At 38.6% G+C, this 19,445-nt stretch overlaps 1 protein-coding gene across 4 annotated transcripts in view; it reads left to right on the top strand.

Moving 5' to 3' along the window:
* Window positions 1-3,093: 3,093 nt before the first annotated feature.
* Window positions 3,094-19,445, top strand: part of LOC117570320 (uncharacterized) — a 75,654-nt gene continuing 59,302 nt past the window's right edge. For 2 of the 4 annotated variants that reach the window (XM_052003469.1, XM_052003470.1), the window contains exon 1: window positions 3,094-3,098. The gene's annotated coding sequence lies outside the window, so the exon portion shown is untranslated. Of the gene's footprint in view, window positions 3,099-8,142; window positions 8,156-8,386; window positions 8,400-19,445 lie in introns of those variants that run through there. The other 2 variants (XM_052003471.1, XM_052003472.1) reach the window with 2 other exon arrangements.

A 19,445-nucleotide genomic window follows, 5' to 3' on the forward strand; every position in this document is an offset into this window, starting at 1 on the left:
CTAAAAATCGAGTAGTAAATAATATACCTTATAAATTTTGTGTCGATAAATACTATTTTCATTTATTAAGTAAAATATAGAGTCGAATTAAAATGAAGTTCTATACGAGTATTTATGAGGAATCTGCAAATATTTTGTTTCATTGTTTTCTTTAAATTTTATCTATTTATATAAAGAAAATAATGTAATTTTTTCTATAATATTATAACATGTATATTTGTAAAACTTTGTTTAAAGTATTGATAAAGTACTAAACTCAAAATATACAATAGAGTGCAATATATACAAGATTGCCACCCAAAATTATATATTTTATCTCCATATCTTAAGTCTCGGAGATTTAGGTGTTCATACGGACGGATGGACAGACAGACGGACTGATTAAGAATATATACATTGGAGATGCCTCCTTCTTTTCCTCCTTTATATCTATTATCATACAATATTCACTTAATGGGGATTTGAAGATGCAAAATTTTAATTAAACTATATACTATGTTACATATTCGTTGTATGCGAGTTTTACTTGACTTTAATTCTGTGTGCCTAATGGTATTTAAATTTTAATCACATTTTTAACAACTTCATCAAATGTTTTGCTTTTTTTACTTAATAAGTAATACAGCAAAGAAATACTAATAAATGTAAATAATAGCAACAGTGAGCTTTAAAATCCAGTTTAAGTAGAATCAACCTAATCTTCAGTAAAAAGTTTAATAAGAATTTGAATGATTAAAATCGCCTTTAATTTCACTTTTGTAAATTCCAAACAGTTTGTTTTTTATACTCTTATTATTTGATTTTTCCAACTAAAATTTGAATACACATCGATTATTAATATATGTAATGATGAAATTATATTCTCGCTACCACACACATCTAATGTACAAAGAAGACAGTTAAGATCGAGTGTGACCATACAATAAAGTGAAGGATATTTATGCTAATTGTGCTATACATAATATGGTCACATTTACATCACTCTTCTTCAGCATTAATTTATACTGCGAAGTCTGCTTTGCTTTGTCAGCCTTGTCGCCAGCATAACTCTTAGTCCATCAGCTGTGGCTACCTTGGTGTTAACATATTTCTATTACGACATGGCTGGCTGCTAATCCACGCTAGCCACAGACGCTGTCTCTGCCTCTGTCTCTGTTGCTGCCTCTGCTGCTGCTGTGGCTGCAACGCATATCCTGCGTCGTCCTCGCTTGTGCGTAGTTAGTTGTCTGCCTCTGTTTTGTGGCCTAAGCTTTTATTTGATGCCATTATTGTTGTTGCCCTACACACACACACATCTCTCACACTCGAGTTGTCTGCTGTCTGTGTTGTTGTGCCTAAATGCCACAGACGGGACAGACTTGAAGGTAACGTAATTTTGTGGAAGTTGCAGAAGCAGGGCAAATGAGGCAGACAACAACGTTGCGCTACCTGTTTTGTATCTGACTAAAGACAAGCGAGTAGAGTAGAGAGTAGAGTATACGCTGGGCCAATGCGGCGTATACGTATTCATTGGTTTGTTGCCGCTGGCATATTTAGTCTGCGGATCTTGAAGGTTAAATATATGTAAACACACCTTGAATGTGCCAACGAAGCAGAGCAGCCACCCTTTGTCTTTGTCTTTGTCGTCTCTCTGTCTGGCAGTTTTTGACTTGACTTGTTTGCCAAATGGCGTACAAGATATTTATGCATATTAAAACAATTTGCTTATTATGCCTGAATAATTGAGTGACAGGAATATTTACCTCCTCTTCGATTCAATCTCTTTACTGTCTCGAGAATTCTCTCTCTCTCTTCCTCTCTCTCACACTCTCTGTCAGCCAATGCTGCGGCTACGTAATATTTGTGCCGCCGCATGACGTTTGACAATGTCTAGAGCGTAAAGAGAGATATCCAGTCCATGTCGGCCATGTCGGCGACATCGAAGCGCAAACTTCAACAAAGCGTTAATTAATACTCGCAAATGTTTGCGCTCCGTCTGGCAATGAAAAAGTTAAGCGACGTCGACACAACGGGTGAAGCAAACACCGAACCAAACAGCACAAAAAAAAAACGGAGAGTAAAAAAAAGTCTCGTCATAAGTCAAATAAAAAGCGCAGTGCGGCTGAGAACTAGAGAATTCCAGTGAATAGGCTCTCGGTTTTTAGCTACGGCAAATAATTTGTGGGCTAGATAAGCACCTAGGCTAGCCCCCAGACAGAAATACAGACAGAGAGACAGAGTCACAACCCAACCTGCCAGACGACAATCAGACAGATTCATAGACACACACACAGAGAACATTACAATTCCAGGTAACAAACAAACACACACAGACAGACAGACAGTAACTGTTTAACTTTGATAACCTCATGCTTGTGAGTGACGCAGACAGTTTCACAACTCAAAACTTTATTTAGAAATCCAAATCAACAATAGTCATAAACTAAGCTCGTGATGAAAGCCCTGACGTAACATTCAGCTTCTCTCTCTAGTCGAGTGACGAAAGTCAATTACATATTACGTTTGACAGTAAATCTCAACAAAATCTGTAGCTTTTAGTTAGATTACAAAGTATACGAAATGTCTAGTTAGAAATTTATGATAATTGAGAATGAGCTAAGTAAACTATCACGTTTTCACTGGTGACTAACAAAAATTTTAAATAAATATAGTAATATTAAATCACAAAAATATGAATAGTTGGGGAAAAGACGATCCATGTTTCCTTAATTCAACTAATAAACATATTAAATAAATATTGTAATTAAATAATAAAAAATATGAATAGTTGGGGAAAAGTTAATCCATGTTTTGTAAATTTTTTGAAAAAGTTCTAAATTTAAACTGACATAACTTATAAGCCTTAAAATGTATCTTTAGGATGAAAATAGTCTTTAAAACTAGTGATAAAAATTTTTACGCTATTTAGAACCTCTAACACTAGAATTCTTAACACTTTTAAAAATTTTAAATATCGTAAAATGTTTCATTACTTTTTGGGATGAATGAAATGTTTTGAATATCGTATTAGTATTGCTTTTATAGAACATAATAAAGCCAACATTTTAAGAAGATTTTATAATAATATAAACTCAAGCAATGGTAGTCAAAAAAGTTAAGCAATATCTAAGAACTATATCAAATATCTTGAGTATGAAGTTTAGCTTTATCTAAAAAATTATATCAAACATCTTGAGTATAAAGTTTAGCTTAATCTAAAAATTATATAAAATATTTGCAGTATAAATTTTAATTTTTTTTAGAATTATACAAAATATCTTGAGTATAAAGTTTAGCTTTACCTGAAAATTATATAACATATCTCAAGTATAAAGATTAGCTTTGTCTTAAAATTATGTAAAATATCTAAACTTTAGTTTAGTATTATCTAATAATTATATCAAATATCTTGAGACACTCAGAAAAAATTTAAAAATAGTTGTTTCTACTGTCAATCAGTAAACTGACTCCAACAAAAAATTACCTAAAATGTAATATCTAAAGACTGCAATAGAATCCGTTTATGAAGAAGATTGTTGACACAGATAATAAAGTTCATCGAGTTAATACGCAAAAATTTCAAGTATTTCAACTGTTTCAATATGTATCTAACGCATATTTGAAATATCTTGTGACGTATAAAATTAACCAGGAAATTCAATGATTTGTTGAATGAGGCAGCAACCGACACCACAAAATCCAGATGTTTGTGCTGATCTGTGAAGTCATAAAAAAAATATATATGGGCTCAACTACTAGCCAAAGTGAGTGACATGCTTTATGATGAAGGAATTCTTCAAAGTTGCAAGTTGCTTGATTTTGTTTTTGCTTTTGCTTTTTGGCATTCAAATGACGATGAGACGAAATGGCATGGAATGAAATGAAATCGAAGTGAAGCGAAAAGCGAGAGAAAGAGAGAGAGAGAGGGCAAAAGAGAAGCAAGCAAGCAACCCCAGCTAATTTTTATTGGCGGCATCAATCAGTCTGGGACGTTGTCGTCATTGTTGTTGTTGTAGTTGTTGTGGATGTTGTTGTTGCTTTTGACTGTTCTTGTTGCTGTTGTTATTGTTGTTGTTGCTGTAGTTGTCGTTGATTGCAGCCCGAAACGACCCCAAAGTGCATGGCAAGCAGACGCAGTCATTTTTAATGTCCGTAGCCGCCCATCAGTCGAGTCGTGCAGCGTGAAGAGGATAAAAACAGAAACAGAGAGGTGGAGAGGGGGGGTCAGCAGATGCACAGACGACGACGACGACGGCGGCGGCGGCAATCATCAATTTCTCAGTGTCGCATTAGTTTTCATTAATTTGAGCGGCGAGAGCCAAATGAAGCGGCACAGATGGACGCAGCCAGACAATTGCAACAACCAGCAAAGAGAAGAAAAAGCATGAACTAAAGAAGAAGAAGAAGAAGAAGAGTCATAAGAAGAACATAAAGAAGAAGCAGAGTGGCGCAGACAGGCAAAAGTTGATGCGCTGCGGAACATTATTGATGCATTCAGCAAGCGACAGCGACAGCCAGACAACTTTGACTGGACATAGAAGAAGCTGAAAACTGCAAAAGCTCATTGAGAGTTGCGAAATGTGTCGAGTGGGAATGAGTGAGAACGAGAGAGAGATGGGGAGAGCGGTGTCTGCTGCTGCTGCTGGTGTCTTGGGGCAAGCGGCAGCTGTGCTGTCAGTGCCAAGACAAACTCATAAATAAACCGCGTGCGCTGTGGGCACCTTTTACAAGTTGTTGTTGTTGTTGTTGTTGTTGCTCCGCCAAGCAAATGGACAGACAGTCAGACAGAGAGACGCTGCTTCAACCTTTCACATTTCCGCACAGCAATTCTCAGTCTACCTCCCCTCTTTACCCTCCGTTATCATCTACCTGTGACATTTGCACAGCATTATGACAGCACACCCAAAAAAGCGTCCCAAGGACAACAAAAAGTGTTTGTAATTCATTTTAAGTCGTGGACTTCTGACAGGACCTTCAGCTTGCGTCTTTGCCGTCATCATAATAATGTGGGCAACCCTTTCTACGTCCGTCTGCCAGACAGCACTCTCGCTCGCCCTCTCTCGCTCCCACTCCATGCTAAAGTCAGACCACTGACAAGTGTTCTTCTTCGCCCGAAAAAGTTATTCAATTCAAGCGCCTTTGCTCTTCATTTGCTGCTGCTTCTTCTTCTACTCTTACCTTTGCTGTTGCTTCTTCTTCTACTATTGCTGTTGCTTCTGCTACTACGGCCTGCTTCATCTTCTACTACTGCTGCTCCTTCTTCTACTACCTCCTCCCACTACTTCTTCTTTTTCTACTATTGCCATTTCTACTACACAAATTTTCGGCCTATAACAACTTATACAGCGAATCTAAAAGCTACGGCAACAACAGCAAGCAACAACAACAAAAGGCGGCGAATATTTCGTAAATTTCATTTTACGACGAGGACGAAAATCATTGCCGGCTTCGCAGTCGCCGTCGTCGTCGTCGCTGCCGCCAGTCAACTGTCAGTTGTAGCAGCAGCGCAGCAGCTGCAGCGGGTGGCCGGGCGCAGGCGACTGCGACTGCGGCTGGACTTGTTCGTTTTTCAAGGTTAAGCAGCGCAGCGACGCACACAAACCAACACACACACAGCTATAGAGAGAGAGCGAGAGCGAACGAAACAAATGCCAAGTGCCAGACGATGAGCCAGACGGAGTGCGTCGGGCGCTCGGTGGGCAGACGAAGACATTTAGACGGACCGACCGACCGTTCATAGTGCTCGGATTCCAGAGATTCGCATTCGTGTTTGGTGTGACGAGCGGGGGGCAAAAGGGGAGCTGACGAGTGGGAGTGCATTTCAGCTTACGCTTCACTTAATTTTCGTGCTATAAATGTGCCTTGTGCTCTCACACTCTCTATCGCACTCTCACTCTGTCGCTGTCTCGGTCTGTCCCACTCCCGCTGTCTGTCGAAGTGTGCATTTGCTCGAGGGTGCAATATTTGGACTGGTTGAGGATGAATGACGCGCTAAAGTTTCGCAACGCCTTTTGGCTTTGTTTGTCGTCGTCGTCGTCGCCGTCGACATTGTTGTTGTTGTTGCTGTTCTTGCTGTTGTTGTCGTGTGTATTTCGAGTGCCCTTCGGCCCATTCGAGTTGTTTGCCCATGTTGCCGCTAGAGTGCGCTAGTGTGCGTGTTTGTTAGTTTACTGTTAGTGCAGTAAAAAGAGAAGATTAGACTCAAGCACTAGTTAGAAATGATCCAGTAGCGACTAAAGTTTGCTTTCAAATGCCCAACTCAAGCACGGAACTAGTTCAAATGGACTGCAGTGGTTCTAACAGGAGATTACACAGTGGAACCATGTTGGTAAACTTTAGTCAGTGCAACAAATTAGAACTAGTTTTATGATCAACATTGCTGGGACTTAAAGAGTTATATTTAAACAATCTTTCTCAAAACGTTATATATTTAATTTACATTAATTAGTAGTAACTGAAGATTATACATAATATGTGTATAGAGTTCCAAACTGATTTAAGAAATAGTGCAACAATACTAAATTTACAGGAAGTAAAATACTGTTTGCACTAAAAAGCTTATTTTTGGCGTGCTTTATCCCAGTGTGCCCAGCCTCAAGTACCAGCAACAATGCAAAATCGACAATAATAGACGCCGCCAACGTCGTCGCCGGTGCAGACATTTGATGGCGGTTGCAGAGAGAGTGAGAAAGATAGGGAGAGGGAGGGAAAGGTGGCGGGGACGACGACGACGCCGTCGGCAGTCAAAGTCATAAACTTTATTTTCTGTTGCCTGCACAAAGGAGCATGCTGAGTGGAGCATAGGGAGCGAGCGAGAGAACGAGAGAGAGATTGAGACTTCTCACACTCGTTTGTCTGATGCACATGCGACTGTCCCCATCCCTTTCGCCCTTTTCACGTGTCTGCGACCCTCGAGTGGGCGAATGTTTCATGCGTTTTGTCGAGACACAATCACAAACAGTTGCGCCTGCATTTTGAGAGGGAGCAGAAGAAGGGGCGGAGATGGCGAGAGTGTGTAGGGTATTTAGGGGTGGGTGGGCAAAGAGTTTTGAAGTTTTGTCTGGCTGTGTGCAGGTTATGTCTGCATTTTGCCTTTGTATTTTTTCTCTCTCTCATTTCTTTTTTTTCTGTATTATTGCATAATCAACACGGCATTGATTGTGTGCAAAGGAGACTGTGAATAAGTGAGCGAGTGTCTGTGCCTGAGTGTGTGTTTATGTGTGTGTGTGAGTCTATGTGCTAACTGGCAACCAATCAGCAGCAGTCGATGCTTTATTGACAACCCTTTAATGAACCACTCTGACTTCAACAGGTTGTGTTGCCTTTAGTCTGCCCTTCCACTTGATGTTCGAAATTCATATTCAAAATTCCACGCGTCAAACTTATTCAATAATTCATAACTCAATTTGCCTGACCTTGGCCAGCAAAACCCTTTTTTTTTTTACTCCGTTGGCAGTTCGGACAGCTGCCCACTTCATTGGTCACACTGTTTTTGCGAGGGTTGTTAATATCTTGATTAATTTGTTGCCGCAGACAGTTTTTGGCTGTGCCAAAAAAAAAAACAGCCAAAGAAGCAAAAGTCCAGACAACTGACATGGCCAACCAGACAGACAGATAGATGGATAGACAGTCACCCACACGCATTTTCCAAATCAAATTTTCAAAGTCAAAATGGTCAAAATGGTTGGCAACAACAACAACATCGAAAAAAAAGGAGTGAGGCAGACAGACAACATGGAATGCGTTGTCGAAATTTTACACAATCCCTTTCAGAGCGTAGAGGATCCCTAAAGTGTAGACGGCAGGCGACTTTTTGGGGTTCATAAATCATGCAACTCAGGTTCCACAATTAATCCCTTTATAATCCATATAAATTGAAGAAGCTTTGAACTAGAAAATTATAATTAGTTTAATCTGACATTTGGTGGTAATATATTAATTGGTAATATTAATTGAAATGTATAACAAATTGCACCAAAAAAAATGTATGCAAATTGAAGAAGGTCCGAATTAGAAATTTATAATTAGTTTTCGAATGTTTTCAAAATTAAAGAATTTAAAAAACTAACAATACAAAATAAATATTAGAAAAATACAAGAATTAATTTATAATACATATAATGCTTAAAGCTAAAAAATTAAAATTTTATTGCTTAACTTAAGAAAAAATAAATAATTAAAATGAGAACACTTTATTAGAATAAAAGAAAAAGAAATTTTAGAAGTAAATATGTTTCATATTACTATAATAAAATAATTTTTACTAGTTAAAATGGTTCATATTAAAAAAAAAACACAAATTTTTCTATTTAAACTATTTAGTTTACTGAAAAACAAGTTAGGGAACGTAATATACAAATGTGTATAGGGAATTCCTTAGGAACAGACAACTAACAATTGGGAATTTAAAAAATAAATAATTTGTATATTATTAGAATCTTTAATTCTATATACAAAAAATTTTAATTTTATTACAAACTAAAGAAAAAATTAGGAAATGAGAACACTTTATTATAATAACCGAAAATACATTTTACATCTGAATAAATGTCATATTACAAATAAAAACTAACTTTTCTACTTAAACTGTTTAGTTTACTCGAAAAAAAAAACATCGTACGGAACATGAATTTTTACGAATTTTTAGAGTAAACAAAAAGTTTAATAATTTGCTATAGAGGAAATAATATTTATATGTGTGTTCTTAGAATCTTCAATTATATTTATGAAAATAGTTTAAAAAGAAGTTTAATACAAATAAAATAGCCAGCCCAACATAAAAAATGAAAGCGCATCTACAAGTCGTTCATGCTCTTCCCTTACCTTCACACTTGATGTTGTTGCTGTTGACCAAAAAGTTAGCCAATGAAATTTTGTGTGCCTTTTGCCTTTTACGACGTGAACGTGGCCAGGACGAAGCTTCAAGCCTGGCAAGTGGCAAAGTGCATAAATAAAAGGCATCGCTGAAGCGGCAGCAAACTACGAGTGGGCGGCAGGCAGAGTAAATTTTATGGGGATGAGCAATGGCTAGTTAGCGAGTTAGGTTCTCTTTTTTGCTTCTTTTTTTTTGGTGGCTGTCACATAAAGCTGCCTACTTTTTGGCGCCTCAATGAAACTAACTGAAAGAAAAGAGGAGAAAAAGTGTGTGTCCTAGAAGTGTCGCACTCAGCTACTTGTCTGGCAACTTCTGGCCATGAGTTGGCACTAAACTTTGCCTCGCCTTTCCACACGTCAACTTTGGCAGCAACTTTTGGACAGCAAAAAAAAAAGTAATGTGCAGGAATTGCTATTAAGCAGCTCTTTAAGCTTGCAAGCAGCAAAGATACTTAATTATGTGCCTAGAGGGAGGCAGCAAGCAGCACATAAATAGAAAGAGACAGAGGGAGACAGGAGAGGGAGTTGGTAGGGGAGGTGTGGGAGAGCTAAGGACGCCACAGGCTGAAGCTGCAGTTGGTCAGAGTCAACAACAGGACGAACAGAGGGCAAAAAAAAAAGAAGTGCGCTGGCGTTTTCGCTTTAGCTGTCATTGCAAATGCGAAATGAAAGCAAAAAAAACATGCTAAAAGTAAAGGCGACTAAGCAATGCTCTATGAAATATGATAGAATTGTTTTAACCAATACAAAATAAGGAAACTAATAATAATAATGCAAATGAGAACAACTATAACACTTTAACCAATAAAAAATAAGGAAACTTCAAAATTATAATAAGAACCTAACCTAACCTAACCTATGAAAACTATAACACTTTGTTTAAATACTAAAAAATATAAATATATAAAGATATTTCACAATTGAAAGTGTTTCATATTTAAAAATAAAAAAACACGGATTTTTCTGCTTAAACTGATTAATTGACTGAAAAACACCATATATAATATGAATTATTAGAAGAAACTCCTTATGTAAACTAATGGAAGGCCATTTTTCTAAATTTCTTTAAAAATTTAACAAGAAACTATGATAAATATAAATAGATAATATACAATCTGAAATAGAAAAGCATACGATATTCTGATAAATTGTTTTAAAATAAATAAATGAAATTAAATGGTAAAATACAGGAATTTCTATGTGCATATTGATTGATTGATTTCATATTGATAATTTATGTTATACTGCTTACTGAATACATTTTTTTAATCAATTCAATAGTAATGTACCAAGTCCAATTAGTTAAAGCATTCTAAGCTACAATTTAATTAGAAAGCTAAAAGGTCTATTCGTTTTAAACGATGTTTGATTATAGCTGAAGAAATTATAGCCCTTAACATTTGTAATTGAAGAATCCTAAACTTATATGAATATAAAATGATCTTTTATAAAAATTTACAAACACAAGTCAGCTTACCTAACAGCTAGTTAGAAAACTCAGCCTTATTGCACTATCAAATGCAGTAATCTAAACTTTTATGGTTCAGTCAGTGAATAAATCAACCAATTAGTCAGGATAATACTAATAATAATATAGATTAAAGAGTTCTAACCTAAACTCTCGACATTTCAAATAAGCTACAAAGTGAGCTAGGAAATCATAATTCTCTAATAGAAAGTGTATGGCAATCGTTTGGATAAAGAGGCCGAGCCCAGACAGTACAACTGACAGGCCCCAGATCTCTGGCTCTGAATCTGAATCCGCATCTGATTTTGAGACTGCGACTGCGACTGAGGCTGAGTCTGGAGACTTTACCTGCAGCCGGCAGAGTCTGCAGTCTCCCCTCTCTATCCCCTCTCTTATAGGCTGCCCCGTCAGACGGTGAAACCACGAGACTGCAACATGCAGACGCAGACAGCAGAGAAGAGACAACAGCAGAAGGCAGTCCAAATCAAAACGGCGGCCAACAATCGAACGACGCGACGTCGTCGACGGCATTCAACTCGAATTAAATTGAATGAAATGTTGCAAAATCCCTGAATGCGATGCAGTCACAGTCCGACTCTGAGTTCGAGTTCGAGTTGGAGTCACAGATGCAGACAGAGAAACAGAGAGAAAGAGAGAGAGAGAGAGACGCGTTGGTCAAGCTGGGCGATGTCTGCGGACTGTGAATGTGATTACATTAAAATTTATGTGCATTTGTAAACCGGAGTTGCAACAGAGGCGCGGGGCGAGTGGGTGTAACGAAGGTAGACAGGGACGTGCAACATGTGGAGCAACAGACAAGAGAGAGAGAGAGAGAGAGTCCCCGCAGACATGTTGCCAATGCCAATGCAATTTCAGCGACAACCAACTAAAGTTATGGACAGGATGTTGCATCTGTCTCGAGCACCAAAGATGTTTGTCTCAGGACAGGGAGAGAGGAAGAGGCAACGTGGTAGGGAGAGAAAAACCCCTCAACAGAAGAATCTCTCAATATCCTGTCGCTATAAATCTTGCATTTTGTCTCACACAATGGCTTATCAAGCGACCGGCAATCGCAAAATGCTAATTATAAACAAGCAGCGCAGTAGCCGACGATCGATCGGATCCCAGACTGAATCCCCCCCTCCCCTCCCCTCCCTCATTCTCTGGCTACTGGGCATGCGCGACGTCTCTCTCTCGCCACATCCATATTTAGATGAGAAGTCATTACAAGGACTCCTCTGTGGCAACAAAAAAAAAGTAAAGGAAAACTGGTTATGTTGTGTGTGTTGCAAGTAGTATTTCATAATTCCCTCCCCAACCTTTTTGCCCCTTGCACGTCTACAACTCTTGTTGCTTCTCGATCCCCTTTGCTGTTTTACTTAATGATCGCCAATTAGAATAAGTGCAGCTCTAGACGTTGTCTGCCTTTCTGTGCTTGGCCATGGCTAATAACTACCTTTTGGCATTTATTAAACATAATGATTGCATATCAGAAATATGATTAAAGAGGCTGCACTATCAATTGCAATTGAATGCAATTACAAGCAAATGCTTTACTGCTGATCGATATGATCAGTTATCGATAACTGCTCAAAAATATCTCAAGACACTAAGTGCCTCTGATTGCAGTTTATGAAATGTGATTACAGAGAATGCTCGTTTAATTATGATTATTTAACTACATATTTATAATGAAGTATAGAATTTAATACTAAATTTAGTATGATCAAGCAAAAATATAATAAATAACAACAAAAATAACAGTAAATTATAGCCCAGTACCAACCTTTATTTACAGTAAATATTTTATATTTTAAGAAATTAAATAAATTAAACCAGGAAACGGAAATAGCAAAATTAAAAAATAACTCTAGTTGTAGAATTTAAGATTTAAATTCCGATAACATTTTTCCATTGAGTATTAATTAGATACGCTAGTTGCAACACCACATATATATTATTATTATTATTATTATTATTATTATTATTATTATTATACATAAAATGTATACAAACAAATTTGAATTAATGCATACGTCGACCATTTATCGATAAACACCGATCGTGACTTTTTAGTTGCCTATCGAAATTACACTTGCAGTAATTGCTCACACTATTGCCATTTCTCTCTACCTCAGCTGCTTGTCAGCCTCCATCTTGCAAAAGCTCTCACTCCCTCTTTTGCCATTCCCTTCCGCTGTCATTTCGTCATTTCAATTTACAATTGGATTTTTAACTAAATACTAAAATACTCTTTAATGCACCTTGAAACGGAGGAACCCACAAAAAAGCAAAAACGCAAAACAACAAAAAACAGACGACGAAATGAAACGAAACGTTGTGTTTCACATCCCTTTTTCTTCTTCATTTTCATCTGTTTTGTTTTGCATGTCTGGCTGTGCTGCCGCCACCGCTGCCTCTGCTGCTGTTCGCTGCCACAGCCATAGGTCCCTAGGCGTCTGACGTCAAAATGCAGCCAACATACAAGCAAGCAAACACACACACACGCACACACACACCGAGTCGATAGTCGTGAGAGGCGGCGGATGGCGCGCAGTCGACGTCAAAGTCGCATTTGCCTTTACAATTTTGCGGCGCGTTCAATACAAAAAAAAAAAAAGAAAAAAAAAACACGAAAAAAAGCCAACTTCAAACATACGAAAAAAACGTTAAAACACAGCAACAACAACAAGAACTCAAATTGTACGCAGACAACAAGGAAAATGCAGACAGCAACAACAAAATCAACGGCGACGACGACGACGTCGACAAACACCAGACAGCAGCCACAGACGGGCACAGCGACAGAGGCAGAGTCGCCGCAACAGCTACACAAACAACCACCGACGCAGACCAGCAGCAACAACAACAACAACAACAGCAACCAAGGAATACTTTTCAAGGTCACGCATAGAATTTCGGTATTTTGTTTCATTGCGTCTGCTGCACACACTCATACAGACACAAGCACACACACATACACTGGCAAACGCAGTCAGTCAGTCTGGCAGCCAGAAGGAGAACGCAACACAACTAACGACTGTGGCTATCCCTTTTTGCGGCAGAGAGCTTTTTTTTTTTGGTTTTTATTTGCCTGCATTTGAGCTGCATCGATAAGAGAGAAAGAGAGTAAGCGAGCGCGGTAGAGAGAACGTGCGTGCCAGTTTGTATGTGTTTTGTGTGCTTGTGTGTGTTTAAGCATTTGAATCATTTTAACGCGTCAGTGTCTCTGTTTGCTTACGAGTGTGTGAGTGTGTCTGTGTCTGTGCCTGACATTGAGCCACTTTGCCTGTCGCCTGTCTGAGCCGGAGACGCTGTAATGACGGGGGTTGCGACGGGACAGCAGTATGGGGGAGTCTGGGGATCTCATCAAATTGCCTTAATAGCGCATTTTTGTTGATTTTTTGGCACTCTTTGGCTGCTGCTTTTTGTAGTTGTCCTTGAAGTCGCTCATGTTTCGCTTTCGGCTCTTCGCTCTCCTTCCTTCGTCTCCTCCTCCTATCTTGCATTGTTGCTTGCATTAGGTTGTTGTCGTTGTTGTTGTTGTTGTTGGTAGGGACCGACTGACTTTAAGGACTTGTCTTTATTTCTTTTAATGAGACACTTGTGTATCCTTTAGGCCAGGTATAAGAGTCCTTGCCCTAAGCTTCGACTCTGTCGCTTTCCCTTTCTCTTCTCGACTGTCGCTTGCCATCGTCATTGTCATTGTCATTGTGTCCTGTCGTCCTTTTTTTCGGCAGCTTATTTAATAGGATAATAAGTAAATAGGCTTATGTGAGGTACCTAGCCGAAAAGCTCAGTCCTAGTCCTTTAGACGTTGACGAGACAATAACAACAGTAGAACCACAGAGAGCTTTTCTCGTCAACTGAAGGCGGCTTTCCCAGAAACTTTTCACTTTCGTTAAGTAGTGTGCTTGTGCATCGATCCTTATGAAATATTCAGGATCTGTAAATGGTACATCAAAGTTACGTGTAGAGCAAACCTCATCTGCTTATGCGTTAGCAATCTATTATTTACAGATAATTTAATGCATACGTTACAATATGTTATTGATACAAACGATGGTATCCTTAAGAAATACATATTTCTTAAATCACTTAAAACAACAAATATATATAAAAAATATTCCATTATACCCATATTAAAAAAAAAGAAAGCAAATCCTTATTTGTATTAGGGTTGCTTTAAATATAATTATTAAATAATTTATAAAGCTGTTTATATTACAATATAAATTTGTAATGATGATAATAGTGAAATCGCATTCAAAATTTTAAGATTTATAGTTTATTATTTATTATGATTATTTCTTTTCATTAAACTTTACTATAGTTGACTATATGAAATTTTAGCAAAACTTTAACAAAGTTTGATAAATTTAAAAACTTAAATTCGATTCAAAGCTTTTTCGGTAGAAATTTTTGGAACAGATAATTATAAATTCTACTGTGTATCCTCGCCATCATTTACTTTAAACACATTCTCTTTCAATATACGCTCTATTCAAAGCTTATTCTTGAAACACTTTTGGAACAGATAAATATGAATTCCACTTTGCATGTCTACGACACTTTATCCTCAACATGATTCTCAAAGTGTTTGCTCTGCCCAATTGTAACCTGGTCACACTGTTTGGTGTTTTGGGCAACCTCTGGCCAATTGTTGAGTGCATTTTTGTTGCTTGTTCTCCCCTTCGCTGAGATTTTCTTGTCAAAAGTTGATAGGCTGTGTGCAGATGTTGAATGTTGAATGTGGCGGGGATCAAGACGCCAAAAAGTGCGCGCAACATGTTGAGGTAAGCTGGCCAGTTGCCAGTTGCCAGCTGGCAGCTGCAATTCGAGGCAAGCTTCAGCTCCACAGTCTTGTCACTTCAGTGCTCCACGCTGCAAGTGGCAAGTTTATTGCCGAGGCAAAGGCGAAGGATGCGTCTGAAGAGGCTCGAGTTGATTGATGTGGTCATGGTGCAGCGTCAGACTCCAGTCCGTTTGGCCATATGCTCCACATGTTGCAGTTGCAGCAAACAGCAATTGCTTGATTAAATCACTTTTCAGCCACACTGACAGTTAATCAAGGCGCAAAAGGAACGAAGCTTTCAAGGTGCTTCGTTTTTTTCGTATTCTCTGTTTTTTTTTCGGGGTGTAGACGCAATCGTGACTTGGACTCAAAACTGAGGCTGCAAAAGCATAGAGAGAGGGAATGGGAGAGGTTGCAGTAGTTGCATGCCACTCGTCGGTTGCCCGGGACAACCGACAACCGAAGCGACGCGTCGCAGTCGCAGTCGTTGCAACTTCCGCCTGCTCCAATTGTTTGCACACACAAAGAAGAGTCGCGTCGCATCGCATCGCAACGCAACTCGGTGCAGCATTTTGTGGCACGTATGTGTATGCGTGTGTGTGTATGTGTGCTATAATCCAAACAAACATATTGTTTTGTCTGCCACGGTCTGGCCTCCCGTCTGTTCCCTTGCTCCTGCTGTTGATGCAGTCGATTGCCGCACCCGTTGCACGTTTCTGTCTGTGTGCGTCAATTGTTGGCGTCGCTGTTGCTGCTCTTGGCTGCAACAAAGCAGCGTCTGAAGTGCAGCAGCCACAGCAGCAACAGCAGCAGGGCAAAAACTGGATAGCAGCACAACGAAACAACAACAGCAGCAGCAGGGGAGGCACGAGACGGGACAACGGCGAGACGAAACGAAACGAGACGAGACTCAGCATGCATTTTTCCCCCTTCTTCACTCTCCACTCCTATTCTCTTGATTTTTATTTTTTTGTAGTCTGCAGTTGCTTGGCTTTGGCATTTTTTCGGGTTACAGACTCTCGACATGCCCTGCGGCAGACGAAACTGATTGGCTGACCGACCTAAAGGATATCGCTTTATTGCATTTGAGTGATATAGCAGTCAGCTTTTAGTTCGCATTTATATCAGTTTATTGCGAGCTGCATTTGAGTGTCATAGCACTTAGCTTCAGGTTTCCTGAACGTTCATTCAAAGTAAATTGTTTATTTCTGTATTGTTGTATATTACCTTCGTCTATTAAAATGTGATTTTACCACATGCTTCGACAATTAGCATGATTTTACTTTAGGTGCCTAATCATTGCAAATACTTCGGCTAAAAGCATGATTTTACTTTAGGTGCCTAATCAAAACATATTCGTTCTCATATTTAGCTCAGCTTACAGCCTTTGAGTGTCATAGCACTTAGCTTAAGCTTTCCTTAACCATCTTTCAAAGTAAATTGCATTCTTCAGTGCTCCAGCAGTTAGCTTTATTTTTGCATTATCAGTCTAATACAGTGACTTTAATTTGTAATCCATTTTAGTAACGTATAAGTCACAATTATGTTATGTTCCGCTTAAAATATAAGCCAGGTTTATGCTGTTTAACTTTTTTGATTCTTATGATTGAATTGAATTGATTGAGTAGTGCCATAGCACTTCGCTGCGAAATTTCCTTTTAAGTGTCACAGCACACAGCTCGATGCAGCTTAAGAAACGTCCAAACTTATTGAAATAGATCAGCAGTTAGTATTATTTTAATTTAAAAGTCCACTATAATCTGTTTGATTCTAACATCTCGGTTTATACACTTTGAGTGTCATAACACTTAGCTTCAGCTTACTTTGACTAAATGGAAAACTTTCGCTGGCTTTTAATACATTTCCAAAAGCCTCAAACGGTTGCTTTATTGGGTCCCGGTCATATAATAAAATAAGTTCGCATTGTAGTTCATTTAATAGTGTGAGATAATTAATTTATATTCCATATGTATATCAATTTACAGCCTTTGATTTTGATAGCACTTAGCTTCAACCTAATTTGTCTTAATATACAACCTTAGCAGGCTTTCAATATATTTACAAAGAGTGCAACAATTTGCTTTATTTTGCCGTAGTCGCATAATATTATTTTGTAGTTCATATAATATTCCGTATTGTTTTCCACTTGCAGTTTCAATCTCTTAGCACTGAACTGCATTTGAGTGTCGTAACAGCTAGCTTAATGCGGTCATAGCAGTTAGCTTTATGCTGACCAGCTAAGCTTTCCCTGGAGTGCATTTAGCAGTCAGTCGATAACGTGGCACAGTCTCTACCCTTTCTAACATGCACGCTATCTCTCTCTCTCTCTCTCTCTCTCTCTCGCTCACTCTGTGACTTTCTCTCTCTTTCTATTGCAGCCAGTGTGCTGCCCTTATTGTGCCCTGCTCTCGCTCTCCTTGTCGCTTATTGCTCTCCCTTCTTCATTAAACCTTGCAACAAAAGCACTTTTGTGTCAGTCAGCAATTCGTCTACGTCTGCGTTTTCCATCCCCCCTCCTCTCCCACCCTCCACAAACCAGCATTTGCAGCTCCATTTTGAAGTTGTCTGCGTCTCAGACACCAGCAACAACAACAACAACAACAACAACGACATCGACAACGTTGCCCATGCGGCCTTTTAGTTTAAGTTGTAGTCAACGTCGTCTGTCTGGGCCTCTGCTCTTTGCCTGGTTTGGTTCACTTTGGTTTGAGCCTGATTCTCTGCTGTTAAGTAGGTTGGTTGGCCTGCCTCTGACTGTGGCTCCCTTTGCATCGTTTGGCTGACTGCCTAGTCAGGAAGCCTGGCTCCCTTTTCTCGTCTCCCCTCGCTCTCTGCTAACCCATTTGCAAGTCGCGTCTATGTCTGCGCCTGCTTTGTTATTCATATTATCCGGCAAATATTTGTCGTTGTCATACGAAAAATGTCTACAGCAAAAAAAAAAGGGTTGATTCGTCACCCTTAACCCTCCTCCTCCCCTAGTTGCACACAGCCTCCTCGACTACTAATGGCCGCAATTGTGGCTAGCAACGTCTGCTTTTGCCCCGACCCATATTGCAGGGAATTTCACTGTTCTCTGCACTGATTTCAACTCCCTTTCATAGCTCCGTTGTTTCCCTTCAATCCAAGAGCACACTTGCAGTCGCCGTCTGATAATATCTTAATAGATTCTTTTGCTTCAGCTTCATTTGAATTTGAATTCATAAGGTTTCTGTCCAGCTTGTCAGTCACTCATTCATTCCATCAAGCAGCAAGTCAACACATCAATGCAGACCTTTTGGCCTGCTTGCTAGCTGCAGCTTCTCTTCTCAGGGGTTCAACTTCTTATTCTTCTTCGGTTTCTTAGTTGGGTCTCAGTCTCAGTCTGGAACTGGCTCAGTGCAATTTGTATAATGAGCACGCTGTCTATTATGGTTTAGCACAAGTCTTTGACTTTCAGCACCTTATTGTGTGTCCCTCTCTGTCTGTCTTCCTCTCTCTCTCACACACTTTGGGTAACCCTTTTGCTGCCGTTGCCTTGACTTCTTATTCATTTGTCACCATTAAATGAATAGAGTTTCTTTTGCGCTCTCAACTATAATGACATTTGCTTTAAAGTGACCTTGCAACTTTCTAATTAAGCTGAGGAAAAACCACTGCAAATATAATTTGCACCTCGGGAAAACAGATTTTAAAATTCATCTTAGGTTTAATGACTTTTATGCAGTTATAAAACTCATTAAAACTTGTAGTAAATAGGTAGTCTATAAGTGTTTAAGGAATTGTTAATAAAATATTATATATCGATAGTTTCAATTGTCAATAAGTTCTATCGATAGTATAAGCTTTCAATCAATAGTTTGAATGAGTTGGCAGCACTAAGCAATCAAAAAATAATGAATAATAGACACACATGAAAATTATAGTTTCGATTATGCCCAAAAATTGGCATTTAATAATTTTGTTTTTTACATTATGTGCTTAACAACTAGATATTTACAACAATTAAGTTATTTAATGAACATATAATATATTTTTGCCATGCCCACTCCCGCCCCCACAAATCGACCAAAGCCGAATCAAAAGCGTAATTTTAAATATAGAGTTTTGAAATTTGTATAAGTTATATAGTAAATACTTTTGTATAGACAATAATTCCAAGTTACTACGGATCTTAGTTACTTTGGCTGACAATCTGGTATATTTTGAACTAGTATACAGTATATTTTGAATAGAGTACTATATCGATATACCGAATATAACCTTTGGTATTTATTGTAATATATGGTATATTTAAAAAAGTACTATATCAATATACCAAACATAGCCGTTGGTATATTTTCCGTCTGCGGT

Source organism: Drosophila albomicans, chromosome 3 (genome assembly GCF_009650485.2).
Source record: "Drosophila albomicans strain 15112-1751.03 chromosome 3, ASM965048v2, whole genome shotgun sequence".
Lineage (NCBI taxonomy): Eukaryota > Metazoa > Arthropoda > Insecta > Diptera > Drosophilidae > Drosophila > Drosophila albomicans.